A 15,538-nucleotide genomic window follows, 5' to 3' on the forward strand; every position below is an offset into this window, starting at 1 on the left:
GACATGGTCATCTCACTTGATGAAGGAAAAGCACTTGACAAAATGCACCAGCCTGTCATGATACAAGCACTCAATGAACTAGGAATAGAAGATGTCTTGGTCCGTTCAGGCTACTAGGACAAAGTGCCACACAGTGGACAGTTTATAACGAACAGAAATAAACGGCTCACTGTTCGGAAAGCTGGAAATCCAGCTTGAGGGAGGGCTCTGTTCCAGGTCACAGACTTCTCCTGTACCTTCACAGGCCAGGAGTAGAGAGCTCTGTGGGATCTCCTTTACAAAAGCACTGATCCTATTCCTGAGGGCTGACCCTCATGCCCTAATCACCTCCCGGAGTCCCTCACCTACTAGGATTTCAACATACAAATTTGGGGAGGACACTAAACATCCAGACCACAGTAGAAGGGAACTCTAACCACAATAAAGCTTTTCACATTTGAAAAAATCCCCAATAACCAGCATCCTCAAAGGCATAAAAGTGAAAGCTTTCCCTCTAAAATCAAGTCAAGGAAGGGGCGTCTGGGTGGCCCAGTCAGTTAGGCATCTGCCTTGCACTCAGGTCATCATCTCAGAGTCCTGGGATCCAGCCCCTCGCTGGGCACCTTGCTCAGGAGGGAGTCTGCTTCTCCCTCCACACTTGCTTTCTCTCTCTCAAATTAATAAAATCTTTAAAAAAAAAAAAAAAAGAGGGCTGCTTTTGTCATTTCTACTCAACACAGTACTGAAAGCTCAAGCCAGAGCAATTAGGCAAGAAAAATAAATACATGGTATCCAAATTGGAAAGAAAAAACTAAAGTTATCTCTATTCCCAGATGATGTGACTTGACATGCAAAAAAATCTAAAGACTCCAGATACATAAAACTATTAGAATGAAATAATGAATTCATCAAGGTTCAAATTTAATTGGGTAAACTGCGTGGTACGTGAATGACATCTCTATTGCCCTGGGATGCCATCAGCCCAAAAGGGTCCCGTGCCCCCACATTTGGAACCAGCATAATCTATCCTCCCCTTGAAGAGATACACTGAATTTTCTGCAAGTTCTGCCACAGGAAAATAGCTTTATCCACCCTGACATCTCCAAGCACATCTGGCCAAGGAATTCTTAGCTCTGCAGCATCTTCCAGCCCTCGGGAAAGCACTAAGCTGCCCTATGTGACCACAAGCACCAGAGTCGCTTGATAAAGGCCGACGACAAAGGAACGGCGACCAAAGCCCCGTGGGGTCCGTCAATGCCTGTCCCGAGCAATGAGGGGAGGCAAGAGGACAAACATCCCACAGGGTCCACGGTCCCAGGAAGGCTTCTGGTGGTGGAACTTCTCAAAAGTGGAACGAAGAAGAGCGGGTGCCCAGAATGCCGCCGGCCACACAGAACAGCCTCCCAGGGGAGAAAGGGAAGCGGCTCTCGGGTCACATCCCCAGCGGGGACTGACAACCCCGCCCACCTTCCTCCCCCCAGCAAGGCAGAGCGCAGACTGGCAGGAGGCTGGGGGTGGGGGTCTCCTGAGGACACCGGCTGGGGGTCTCTCCCCAGGGCTTGGGGCCCCAGGGTTTACAAGCTCAATGGGACGCAAATCCCACACTCCTGAGATGCAGACAGGAAGGCTCCCAGAGCCTGCAAGCTTCCGAAGGCTTCAAACTCTGAAGTTTTCTTTCATCAGAAGCAAAAGAGACAGCACCCAATACAACCCATGGAACCCAAGTAAATGTCAAAGTGGGACTCGGGGCAAGTATCTAAAGTCCGGACGCATTTATGAGCACCATTCACAACCACCAAGGGCTGAGGGCTGAAAACCGTCTGGCAGAATTCCTAGATTAAGTAATAGTGTGAGTCGTAAGAGCTCTCGCAGGGTTGAGCAGCCTTTTCTGAGGTGTTCAGAGAAGAAAGCACAGACGGAAGGGAACACACGCACGAAGACCTCAGCACACGACGCGAGGCCGCAGCCGGAGCACGCACGGGCCGGGGAGCCGGGCGGACGCGCAGGACCTCGGCTGCACCCCGGACTTACCGAGCTGATACTGGCCGGGTCACGGGATCCCAGGGCTGCTCACGTGCCCATTCCAGTTTAAGGACTGTTTGTGGCCCCTGTTACTCCCAAACCTGTGTCAATACGGACTGCTGCCAGCTCCCTCCAGGAAAACAAGGGAAAACTCCAGTGGGATCGCTCCTTTAGTGCTGAGCCAGCCCTCAGCCACGCCACCCCTCTGCTCACTGTCCCTTCCTCCACGGACGTCACTGTGCTCAGCGGGAGCGTGGCGGCAGCAGGCAGAGGGGACACGCTGGTTCCTCCAACACCTGCCCAGTGAGTGACTCCCAGGGTCCGCGTGCAAACCCACCCACGCACTCCTGAAGCCCGTGTCCCACTTGAGCGCTGAGCAGGTGCTGAGAGCGTCCAGCCCTCCAGAGCAAAGGCAAATAACCAGAGCCGAGGCACCAGCACGATCCCCCAAAGAAGTCAACCGCGATGAGGGCGAAGGGGACCACCCACGCACTCGGGGCTGCCTTCCCTCCCTGACGTCAGACTAGAGCCGGGAGCACCTGGAGCCCAGCGTCCCAGAGACCCGGAAAGTTCTGCAGAGCCCTGGACTCCCTGCCCAAGGAGACAGAGGACAAAAGGCAAGGGAGAAGCAAACGGGTTCAGTGCACACCTGCTGTCCCCGTAGCTGGAGTTCCTGCTCCCCGTGGCCCTCTAATCCAGCCCCCACCAGCCTGGGGAGGCACAAAGCGCACGCCACCCAGGAGGAGGGAAAGGGGATAGTTCTCCCGAACCCGTCTGAGTAAGGCTTCGTGGAAAGGGTTCGGGTACTTGGAAGGTTCCGGATGGGCTAGGACTCTGTGAGTCATTTCCACCCCCGTGAATTCGATGAACAGGAGTAAATACGGTGCATCATGTTGATTTTGGATGTAACGTGTGGCCCTGTCAACTGCCGGGCGTGCTTCCGTGGCCCGCGTGGGTGGGGCTGGGGGAGCCCTGGAACGGGGCCATTCTTGTTTAAGTCTGATGTAAAACACAGAAACAAGAGCCTCATCACGGCCTCCTGTCCCATGTTCTTCCAGAGCCCCCCGGGTCCACAGGGCTCAGGCTGCCCTACCACCGCCCCTCACTCTGCCCTTGACCTTCTGATTAGGCAATAATGCTGGCAGGTGGGAGCTGCCAAGTTTCTGACCCAACTGGTGGTTCCAAGCCCGGAACACAGAGCTCCTGAGCTGGGGTGACTTCTGAACCGGGCATCCCTGCCGGAGCTGTGGGTTGCTTTACAGAGACGTGGGATTCCAGATCCCAGCCCTGCAGGTCGGTCTCAAGGATCGGGCAAGGCCAGGCGAGGTTCAGAAGTCACCGCTTGAAAAACCCTGCTCTCTCCTAGCCACCCCTCCACCCAGGCATTATCAGGGCGTCACCTCCTGTCTGAAAGGAAGGTACACCCGTTCTGGTCTGTCTGGACTTTCCTAAGACACTCTTACCGCGTCACGAGGCCACACCCCAAGAGGCTGCCCGGCTCTCGTGGGGACCACAAGGGTAGAACATCAGTGGATTTAGACTGCAGCAAAAGTTCAAAAGAGCCCGTGTTCTCCGAAAAGCTCAGAAACCCAGGTCTGGGTGGCCCTTATGCAATGGCTCCAGGAGTGACTGACAGCCAAGAAAATGCTTCGACCTAACTCACACTTTCCTGCCACCCTTACGGAATCCCGCTAACCTCCGGCCAAAGCAAGAGAGAAATCACCGCGCATCCTGTGGACTGTGCCCCGTGGCAATCACCACACCCCCCCTCCATCGTACAAGGCGGTGAGTCCCATCCCTGTTTCAGGGGCACAGCAGCGAGCCCTCCGGAGTCTGACACGCACTGACACCTCCCACCGCCGGACTTCCCCGTGTGGCTGCCTGGTACCCCAAGCCCAGAGTAAGTCTTCTCCCATGGGTCTCCACCAGTTTTACGCTCTCGAGTGCCAGAGGAGAGGAAAGCCAACAAGTCCTCCCACACCCACCTCCGGGCCCCAACCAACACACAGCGCTGGTGGGTCCCAGGCTAAAGGGCGGGCGTGTGACACCAGCTCCCCGTGCACAGAGGGACAGTCTGGCAAATGGCACAGGAGCTGAGACATGCATGAGACTAAAGGCACTGCCTGGTCCCACGGTGACTTCGAAACAGACCCTGAGGCTCAGCACTCTGGGGCCACCACCCGTCCAATCCCGGCTGTTCCTTGCCCCCTTTCACACTTACAGAGAACCGGGAGGGAAGGCGCCCACTTCTTCTTCCTCGTCTGCAGGGGTGGGTAGGAGACGGCAGCTGCGCAGACAGCAGCCTCCCCAGACAACAGCTGCCATGTGCGGGCACCTCCAACAAAACCTCTGTCAACAGCCTGGGCAGGGACTCCCGCCAGCAGGTGATCAAAGGTTCGATCACCATGTGGAACAGATCTGATTGTCCTAAGAACGGGGGCACGGAAGTCCCACTTGTGTTTGCAGCGATCGGCCAAGCGAATTCAAGCGTGAGAAATTTCCCCAACATCTCACACCTCACCCTACTCACCGGATAGGTTCGCTCCATGGAGAAGAAGGACTTGGAGGGGAAAGTGTAGTAGGATAAGTTGTGTCCGTTCTGGGCTTTTCTATGTGACTCTGTATGTCGACGAGGCATGAAAGAGGTCCAGGCAGACCCGGGTCCTCGTCCTTAGCAGAGAAAAAGGTCCAGTTTCCCCCTAGAAACCCTTATCTGTTCATTTCTGCAGCTGGCTCCCACACCCACTGCCCACCACTGGGCTCAGAGATAGTGGACGGGTTTATCTGGGTACAGTTATTACTTGTTACACATTAAACAATTAAGTTAGAAACGGTTATATAACACCTTGTCTGACAGCTGACAGCTGACACCAGAGGCTCCAGGATTCTGGACCCAGGGCAGCAGGAGACAGGGCAGGGGGCAGTGCTTCTGAGAACACATAGCGCCTCCAAGCCCCTGGACCACCAAAGCACACGGCGAGAAGAGCGAGCAGCTGACCACTGGCGCCTTTACTGGTCACCCAGGGCGGGCCCTGCCTGGACAGCATGCAGATGAGGACCACGGGTCACACGGCAGGGCTGGTCCCAGTGCATCCACATATACTGTGTGGCACTGGGTGTGCCAGACCCACCACACAGGGTAGCTGTGTGCAGCGTGGGAGACCCGGCAGGGGCGTGGGCCACTCGGCGCACAGCGTGGGGGAGCCAGCTGGGGCGTAGGTTGCTCAGTGCACAGCATGGGACACCGGGCCAGGGCACAGAATGCACAGTGCACAGACGGCTTGGGAAACAGGGCTCAGGGCAGAACGAACAGCGCACAGAGTGGGAGACCAGCTGGGACACAGGCCACATAGCTTCGTCCCCACCGAGGAACTTCTGTGCAGAACATCAGATCCTGTGTCCTGAGCAGACTGATGAGCTCTAACACCGAGAAGTAGGGAAGCCCTCCTGGCAAGGGTGGGATGCTACCCTGCCTTCAAAATACAATGAGACCCACCCCTACCAGTTCTCCGTGCACGGAGGACGGTACAGCACAGGTCCGGCCCCACACTGCCCTGCTTCAGGGGATGGCATTCTGAGGAAGGGGGGAGAAGCGTGGCCTGGGCCCGGAGGCTGGGACTCCAGGCCCAAAGCCCATGTGACCGGGTCACCCCCTACGGCTTCAGGGAGAACGTCCATTGCCCAAGCCCTGGTTCTCACGGCAATCCAAAAGAAACCCCCTGTTCCCTCCACTGCCCCGCGGCCCCCCCACGGGCCACCTCCGCTGTGACAGGCAAGGACACACACCGCTCACACAAACACAACGTTCTCCTTCTCCGCCTGCGAGACGAGGCAGAGCACTGGGCCGGGGGACTCCCAGGTCCACCTCCAGTCGGACACGCGGCAGCACACCCACTCTTTCCACCTGCCCAGGGGCCCGCGTGAGCACCAGGGGAGGCCGGTTCGGGTTTTCCAGGATCACGCCCAGCCCTCTCCAGAGTGTGTGAGCACAAACAGCAGGAAGGGAGAAGCCGCCTCTTGAAGCCAGAGGCACAAAGCTAACAGACGGGACCCGGAGCATGGGCTGTGCGCTGGGCACGGAACAGGGATGCGCACGTGCACAGACAGCCCTGCACCGGCCTCGCACCGGGCCACGCGGCCAGGGAGCACACTAGCCTCTGGGACACCACAGGGAGGGCTGCAAGCTGCAGAGGGCAGTGAGAACCGCCTGGACGCGGACTCTGAGGACTCACGCTGGGGAATGGGAGCAGGGGGCTGGGGAGCCCAAGGGGCACTGTGCTCAGACAGGCGGAGAAGCACCAAGTGCAGCTCCCAAGAAGGAGGTAGGGCCAGCCATGGGCCCTCTAATTCCCAGAGGGCCCGGGGAAGACACCGCAGATGTTCACCCAACCGGGAAGCCCTCCGAGGCGACCAGGGCCAGGTGCTCTCAGGATTCTGAAGTTGACCCCGTGAACACTAACCCAAAGCGGAGCGTTCAACCCAAAAGGAGCCACAGCGAGTCTCTCTCAAGGTTCTGGCAGATCCGGAATGGCCTGGCCTGCACACCGGGAGGCGAAGCACACGCCACAGGAGGGTTAGCCGTACACGGCACCCCTCCAGTGGAGATGCTGCGGGGTAAACTGAGGCACAAAGTCCAGCCCTGACATTCTAGAAGTCAAAACCCCAACAGATGAACTTGCCCCAGGTCAAAGAGCAAGTCACTGGCACAGGTGAACCCCACTTTCCCCCTAGACGTGGGGCTCCCCGCTGCTCTCTGTGGTGACTCCCCACCCCACCTCTGCAGTCCACCACCGGAAGGAGGAGCAGGGGTCCCATCTACCCCCTGGCCTCTGCTCTCAACCCTGGCGGTGACTCCTCTGCCTGATCTCATGGGCCCTGAAGCCTCCTGGGGGAGAGGAGCGACTGACAGGACAGAAGGGCCCTCCTCCGCCACACCCCCCATAAAAAATACCAGTGCTCCCAGCTAGAAGCAGGGACCGGAGGGCAAGAGGTAAAACCACGCCGTAACAGATCCAGAAAACCCGGGCCTGCGCCAAATGACCCACTGACCACACACTCGGCTGTGCTGGGACCGCAGGAAGGGGATCTTCTAAAAGGCATAAAAGCCAGAAAGCCAGTGGACCAGAGGAAGCTGAATCAAGGATCCAAAAGAGCCAAAGGCCCAGCCAGAAAGTGGAGACACGGCCAGACCAGGCCCGCAGGCGTCGGGAAGGAGAACCGCGGGGAGGCGGGGTCCGAACGAGGGCAGTGACTCCAGCGTGAGGACCCGCTGGACCCCCGTCCTCCCGCAAAGCCATCAGCCAGCACCTCTGGAACACGGAGCTGCTTTCCAGAAGCATTGCAGGGTCTCTGGGCCTCTGCAACCACGCCAGGCGCCAGCGGGCCAGGGGCAGGTGACGCAGGGCTGCCGAGGTCCCCGAGGCCTGCAGCAGCCCGCCCCGTCAGCAGGAGAGAGGCCTCTGCACGCAGTCTAGCCGGGGGAGGAGAAAGTCCCAAGCCGTGGGCACCGGGGGCTCCCCACACCATGGGGCAGGCAGACAGCCCTCCCCGGAGGCCCGCCGTCAGCTCCTCAGGGACGCCTCTGAAAGCAAGCGGGCAGAGAAGGGCCCAGATGTCTGAGCAAAGCCTTGAACCTGAATGATGGGGGCTGCGTGGGGTGGGTCGGACACCACCCTGTCAGCCTCGGCTGTCTCGGCCTCTCCACTGGCCACCTGGGGCGACCCCCTGGACCACCGCCAGGGCACAGGCCGGACGGGCCTCGTGGATGAGGGAGGCCTGCCCACATGGCCTGCCCCAGCACCCACAGGCCCGCACCCCTGGCCCACAGGCAGAGGTGGCCACGGAATGGCAGATGAATCCGTCTTCAGCCGGCCCCAGCCCCAGGACTGTGTGGGGACAGGGACGATCTGGAGTCACCCACCCCTGTTCCTGCCTCCCTCCCACCTCCACCCCTGTTTCCCCAGGCTTGGACGTCCAAATAAAACACACCCGGAAGTTCTCGCCTGCCACAGGCTCTCCTTTCTGTTAAGTCAGGCACAAAAGTGTAGAAAATTTTTAAACAATAATGTATTGTTTGAAGAAAAAAACTATCCACGAAAAAGAAAAAAAAAAAACAAACAGAAATGAATATACCCCTTCCCCCCCTCCAAAAAAATTTAACAAACACTGTATCTACGATACAACGATGTTATGGGATTAAAATAAAAATAATCACTTTTGGTGATGATGAACGTGTCGCTGTAGGTTCACTGACGAATGCCCCCTCTGCTGGGGATGCTGGGGGTCTGGGAAGCACATGGGAAATCTCTGTTTTCTGCTCGATTTCACAGTCAATCTAAAAACTGCTCTAAAAAACAAAGTCCGCTGAAAGAAAAGAATCAGAGAAGAGGTCCTTGGGGATTAAAAATTAAAACAGAAATTTGAAATCCAATAGAAAGGATTAAACATCAGCCTGACATATCGCCCAACCTCGAACAACAGAACAGATAGAAAACAGGAGATAGAAGTAATTGGAGAACCAGTCCCAGAACCTAACAAACAAAAGCCACTCTAGAAAGAAAGAAAGGGAAAGGCGGAAGAAAGGAAATTAAAGAATTAATTTAAAAACATGTCCCACGCCTGAAGGACCTGGGTTTCCAGCTTGAAGGGACCCTTGCTGTACCTCACACAATAGATGGGAGCCCCCCCCTCCACAAGGCACTTCTTCAGGGGACTTCCAAACAAAGATAAATCCCAGAAGCTACTAGACATGAAAAGAAAGAAAACGAAAAAAAAAAAAAAAGAAGAAGAAGAAGAAGAAAAAACAAAACAAAACAAAATACTCAGACGGTTTCATACCCAGAACCAAGAATCAGATTAGGTTCACTCTCAACCCCATTCTGCCTAAAGACAGTGACGTCCTTTGAATTTTTGAGGGAAAACGACCTCCAGTCCAGGAGTCCACGCTTGGACACACGTATCTGTTTGAGGATAATAAGGATGTTTTCACACACGCAGCGTCCCAAGAACTGGCAGACCCATTTTTTTGGAGGCCAGCATGGAAGGTTCCCCATCCCACTGTGGGAAGACATGAGGAAAGAGACCCGGGACCCTAGAGGGAGGCAAAGGGCACCCCCAGCTGATGGGGAAGGAAGAGCCCGGGGAGGGGAGGGTGCAGGGAGTGCTAAGCACATGAACCACCAAGGAAATGCAAAGGTGCTCTCAGAGTCCCACCGTGTCTGGCCAGACGGGGAAGGTGAGCGCAGGGTGCCTCACTGCTCAACCGCTCACCCCCAGAACATCAGCAGTGTGTCACGGCCCAGCCCACCTTGCCAGAAGACTCGGCGGGGAGACCCCTGCAGGACCCGGCCGGGACAGACGGGGCCGGGACTCAGCACCTTCCAAGCAGAGAACTCAAAGTATCACATGAGAAATGAGAGACAACCGCTTAGAAATATAGATAAACATGAACACAAAAAACTAAGCCTGGTCACTTCTGGGGAGCTGACTATTTATACACGTAGATCATTCTGATTACAAGATCCAACTAAGGGTAACAAAGGTCTGCCCTGGGTGCCTAGGGATTAGGAAGCCCGGGGATGCTGCAAATGGAGGGACCTTGCAGGAGGGTGGGCGGGAGAGCAGGGGGCAGGGCCCTACCCGCAGAGGCTGCCTGGGCCCACCGCAGCCCTGCAGCCTGCAGGGTGGGGAGAAGGGCCAGGCCTGCGGTGTAGACACAGTCCAAGAGTGGGGCACAGATCCCCATCCTGCCTCATCCTTCCTCCAAAGCTCTCACACATCACAGGGGAGACGGAGGCCGCGGTCTCATCTTCCTACTTCTCTAGAAACATCCTAGCCTGGTTTCCATGAGATCCCCAGAATTCTGGGGAAGCGAGCACAGCATCCTAGGAAGAGCAGCCTGAAGGCTCTTGGGGAACACCCCATGACCTTCTCCGAGCCACAGGGAACGCTGCTCAGACCCTCCACATCCCTCAGCTCAGCCTCCCACCTGGTGACAAGATTTCCAAGCAGGACCCCAGATTCAGAGCAAGCTGTCGTCCCCACACCAAAGAAGCCCTCCTGTCCGCGTGAGGCCAGCGTACAAACTTCCGAACTTAGAAGTTCCTCGGTTCATAGTCGCTTTCCGGTCACTATGAGCTTTCTGACGCAAGGGTTCCCAAAATGACTACTACTAGAACGGGACCTGAGAGAAGTTTGTAGGTCAAGGAGAGTTCTCAACTCGCAAACGGTGGGGAGAAGACACTCCCAGGGATGACAGGTAAGAAAATAACTAAGCAAACCAAAGGCCCAGCTAGCTCATCAGAGAAGGGAGTGTCCGCAGGGTCTCTGCACCGAGAAGCATCTCAAGGGAGATCCAGGCGACTTGTGGTCAGCAGCCCAGGAGGTCCTCAGGGTGGCTCCCATGGGACAGGACGAGAGAAAAGGGATGTCCACAGGGGGTCTCCAGGCATCCCTCATCATTCTGTATTTTCAGAGGCGCCCAGGATGGTGCACCTGTTAGCTCCAGAGAGAGACAGATAAAGCACAGTCACCTCGCAGTTCTATTTGTGGTGACAGCTCCCAGCCCTGCTTCCAAAGGACAATAACGATACAACGCCAAGGGCCAGCATGCGTCAAGCTCTTTCCACGCCAAGTGCTTTCGGAGCCCACGTTACTAGGAAAGACAGCAGCGACTGGTGCCCGGGCCCGTTGACCCGGCTCGAAAACCCAGCCAGGACTCAGGGAGATGCGGGGCAGCCCGCCGGCACAGCCCTCGACGGTGTGCACAGCCATTTCCCAGGATCACGGTCAGCCCGGCAGGACCCAGGGCCCACGTTCATTTCCGTCCCAGCCGGGCCAAGTGACTCTGTAGACTCCAGACACCAACCAACCTCGGGGTCCTAAAAATAGATGCCACCTGGCCTCGCGCTGCCTGAGCCCAGGGGTCTCCCTGCATTCGATGCTGCAGCCCGCCCGAGCCTGCGCATCTCCTGGGTCTCCACCACTCTCGCTCCTGGTCCAGGGCCTGCTCTTCACTACCGTCTGGTTCAAACACTTTGCCCCCAGATAACATCTGCGTTCCACCACCCATCTCACTCCCGGAATTCCCGCCACGAGGAGCTCCAGCCACCGTGCTACGGGTAGGCCAGAAAGGGATCCTTACAAGGACTGGTGCTCAAGCAGGTTATGGTCCGCCCCCCAAGGTTTGGGGCAGCGAACACACGCCCAGCACCAGCAGGCAAGGACGCGAGAAGCGGGGTCCTCCTTCGAGCAGACCTTGCAGATCAACAGGAAGTAGGATAATCAAGCTCACAAGCTGCTGCAAGTCAAGGCTGAAGTGTGCTCTGACAGCGTGTCCAAGCTCTCGCAAAGTGCCACCCGCCACACGGAGGGTCACACGACTCCAACAGCTCTTGCCGGTAAACGCGCCTTTGACTCTCGTTTTACCAATGAGCTTAGTTAACCTGCTCAGGCTCGCCGCCCCAGGAAAGAGTAGACCCGGGGGTCACACTGGGACAGCAGGCCTCGTGCAGTGGTCAGCACGGGCCACGACCCCTGCGCAGAGCAGAAAGGGAGTGGGATTCGTCCCCGGCACCTGTTCCCAAGGGAGGTGCCCAAACACATCGTCCCCTCTGGAAGCTCCGGCCCAAATCAATCCTTAAATCGAGAATCTCAACAATCAAGGAAGGCCTCTGTCAAGTCCATTTATGAATTTGATGGTCAGAAATAATATTCTAGTTTTCCCAGTGGCATCCAGAGGTGATGAACCAACCTCAGTTCCCGGCAGGCATCTATTTCCACCTGGACACAGGGCCAGCGGGGCTCCCACAGGCAAAAAGGGAGATCCCCTCAGTCGGCAAACCCCAAAAGCAGAAAGTCAGAACCATTCAGCTTTCTGCCTCTGCAACGACCTTCCATCACGCGGGGACAGGGCTCTCTGCGTAGCCATCTCAAGGGAGAGTCACACCATGTCTCTTCCCATCAATAAAGAAGAGCCATCAGCCCTTCCAGGAGCTGGCAGTTTTATGCTCCCCCTGCTTTCATCTCCTTCCGGAAAACAGGCCCCGTGACCCCCAGGAGCAGGGACAAAAGCCCATCGCAAGGAGAGGAGTTCAGAAGCTCCTAAAGCCAGGGAGGGCAGCGGAGGCAAGGGTGTCCCCACCAGAGGGAGAAGGCGGGGGAGCACACGGCTAAAACACGAACATAGATCAGTGCCTGAACAGATGAAACGTGTTCCACACCCATCAGCATGCAGACCTCGCAGGTTACCAGATCCCTAACGTGCCCTGTCGGCCAAGCTTCGCCCACCAAGTCGCTCAACTGTCTTAGTTCCTTCCATAATTTCCCATAATTCGACAGTTGAGCAAAAAATAAAGACAGGTTAAAGGAAGAAAAAAATCTTCACTAGCAAAAAAAGTTTGATTTAAATCTTGAACATGACTGGTTACTTAAATGCAAAGACGAGGCAAGTATTTCTCCCCACAAACCCATGCAATTTCACGTTGGCTTAACAGTCTGAGAAACAGACGGGGATTTTGCACACCCGGCAAATGCAACGGCTTCCTCCCCCCTGCACGGAACAGACCCCTCGGCTCTGAGTTCTGACCCTGGCTCAAAAAAGTCCTACCACCGTGTGGGTTTTTCCTCCCCTGCAGAGACGGACAGAATTCCAAGAAAATAGGTTCCTTAAATTAGGCCATCTTCAAAGCATTAGGTTTTATCAGATACACCAACTCAGAATTTCTACAGCTCTGAGACGAAGCGGAAGGCACAAAAGCTGCCTCTGTTCAAGCAGGAGTTTGCTTTCTGTACCTTGTAAGGTCTCAGACCAGCCACCCCATCAAAATTAACATCCTGTGCCAGCTCTTAGATCCTGACTTCGGCTCTCTCCACTTGGCCAGTCACTGTGGGTGCCCTGGGTTCCGATCCTGACGGCCACCACCAATAAACGCCTAGACAAGTGACTAGCAGGAACCTGCCCTGCTCTGGGTTCCCGACTCACAAAGGAAAAGCACTCTGCCCAGCCGACACTGCCCCAGAAGTGGTACACACCACACGCAATAGGGCCACTGATGACTTTTTGGGGATGCACAGCTTCTATTTAAAACACTGCTTTAATTACCATAAAACAACTTGCCATATCGAGCTCATGACATCAAAGTTTCCTCCCAAATGACGTGTGTATTGAAGTACAAAAAGTAAGTGGAGAAATCGATGAAGGCCTCGAAACAGGACAAATCTGGAAGGTGGGGAGCCCCCAGGGTGGCAAGAAAGCTTCCTACTTCTCCAGCTGTGTGGCTGGAAGGAGAAACCTCCTCTGGGCCACTTCTGGCTTATACAGAAACATGAAAAAAAAAAAGAAAAAGAAAAAAAACCCAAAACTAGCTCCTGGTGACAGTGCCGTCATCTGCTGGCCAGGTTACCGCGACACGTCAGTTAACCTGCTGAGCCTCAGTTTCCATACCTGTAAAACCCGGATCAGTGAGCTGTGGAGGATGAAAGCAAGGAGGTTTCTAACGAGTCTTTTACAAGGTGAAATGTTACAGGAGTATCAGGAGCCAGGCTTCTCAGTTACAGGAGCTGCTCTCGGATGTGTAACTCGGTCTGTCCTCACATTCCCTCCCTGTAATCTGGGGATTGGCCCGTGTGGCCTTTCTCTTTCAAGTGTTCCCAATAAAACTCAAGTATTATGTGCAGGAATCCTAGAGTTCAGATTTTTCACAGAAAAGACAAAAACAAAAACCTCAGTCATTTAGACTCATTCCTGGAAACACATTTGGTTTCAGGGCTTCTCCTTAATAAAACACCCCCCAAGAGACACCTCAGGGTCACCATAAGTCACAGCTTCTTCCCACGTCTCCTCTTGGAAAGAGAAAGGGGGGCGCTGGGTCAACTCTGGGGAAGAATCACCAGCTTTGGGCCATAAACCCCCAGTCGACGCCTGTTGCTGCGCTAGCATGTGTTCTTAGTAAAACTGAGCGAAACGTTAAATAGAGCACCATTTCTGAACCTCGGGGGCTGCAAATGGCTGAATCAGCATTTTCGGAAACAAAGTGTTCTGGGCCTGGCCTTGTAAACAGCAGCACAGAGAAAGTTGTGCAATAATGCATATTTACTCACGAGCGCTACTTGTTTGGGCTTTTTCTTTGCATCTCTTGAATGAAAGTGGCTACGACCTTTGCAAGAAAGCCTCCTTTCCCATGCGTCGCCACGACCCAGACCCAGGACCGGGTCAAAGTCACTTGTGGCTCCCCTACGCTACCCACCCTTTCGGTCGGGGCAAAGGACAAAAAGTCTGCATTTCTTCCGATCCCAAGAAAAGACAAGCACAATCAAAAGTCGAGAATGCTCCTCATTTCCATAACGCACACGCTCGAGGGCAGAGGCAAGGCAGCGTTTGGAGAGGCGAGCGGCGAAGGCGGGGAGTTGCATCAGAAATTTCCTTCTGCGAACGGTCTGGCTCTTATCACATTTCCACGGCTGGCGGGCGGCTGATCCGCGAGCCCACAACTTGGTGTTAGGCCCCGGGCGGCGGGTAACGGGGCCACGAAGAGAACCCAAAAAAAAAAAAAAAAAGATTCCGCGGCGCGGCCGCTCGGGCCGGGGGAGAGGAGCGCGGCCCCACCGCCCCCGCCGCGGGCGCACCCGGGGCTGCAGGGGCGCGTGCAGCCCACCCCCCGGGCGTCTCCGCGAGCGCGACCTCGGCCCTGAGGGCCCGGCGCACCCAGCACCCCCCTGCCCGGCCCAGCCCCAGCCCGCGGGCGGCCGGCGTCGGACCGGAGGGCTCGGAAGGCGCCGCCCGGCCCCTCGGCTCCCGATCCGGGAGCGCCGCGCGCACTGCCGTCCCCCGCCGCCGGCTCCCCGCTGCCCGCCGCCGGCTCCCCGCTCCCGGCTCCCCGCCGCCGGCTCCCCGCTCCCCGCCGCTCCCGCAGCCCCCGGCCCGGAGGCGACGCCCTTCCGCCCGCCGCGCCCCCGCGGCGCCCGGCGTCCCCGGCCGGCCGGCCCGCGCGCAGACAATGACGGCGCGGGGACCGCCCGCCCGCCCGCCGGGCCCGGCCGCGCCGACCACAAAGTAACTTGCCGCCGCGCTCCCCGCCCAACTCCGTACCTGCCGCGGCGCCGCTCCCGGCCGCCTCCGCGTGGCCGCCGGCGACCCTCGGCGCGGCCGGGGCGGGCGAGGGCGGCGCGCAGGGCGGTCCCGGCCCCCGCGCGCCGCCGCCCAGGGGCTGCGCGCAAACTTTGGGCTCCGCGCGGGTCTCCGCGGCCTCCCAGCCGAGCCCGCCGCCGGCGCGCCGCTCGCGTCCCTTCCTGCCTCCTCCCGGCCTCCCCACCCCCTCGCCGGGCTTTAAACCCGCCCGGCCCCGCCCGCCTCCGCCTCCGCCGCCTCCACCGCCTCCGCCTCCTCCCCCGGCCGCTTTTCCTGCTCCTCCTCCCGCCGCCGCCGCCGCCGCCACAGCCCGGACCGCTCGGCGGCCGCCAGCGCGGGCGGAGCCGCGGCCGGGGCGCAGGGCGGGGCGCGGGGGGCGCCGGGGGCCGAACCCGCCGGGAGGGGCCGCTG

At 57.4% G+C, this 15,538-nt stretch overlaps 1 protein-coding gene across 2 annotated transcripts in view; it reads right to left on the reverse strand.

The window, feature by feature from the left end:
- Positions 1-15,300, reverse strand: part of GRB10 (growth factor receptor bound protein 10) — a 173,679-nt gene extending 158,379 nt beyond the window's left edge. The window contains exon 1 of one of the 2 annotated variants that reach the window (XM_080818250.1): positions 15,089-15,300. The gene's annotated coding sequence lies outside the window, so the exon portion shown is untranslated. Of the gene's footprint in view, positions 1-4,531; positions 4,774-15,088 lie in introns of those variants that run through there. The other variant, XM_080818251.1, reaches the window with a different exon arrangement.
- Positions 15,301-15,538: the final 238 nt, after the last annotated feature.

This window comes from Martes martes (assembly GCF_963455335.1).
Source record: "Martes martes genome assembly, chromosome: 11".
NCBI classification, from domain to species: Eukaryota; Metazoa; Chordata; class Mammalia; order Carnivora; family Mustelidae; genus Martes; species Martes martes.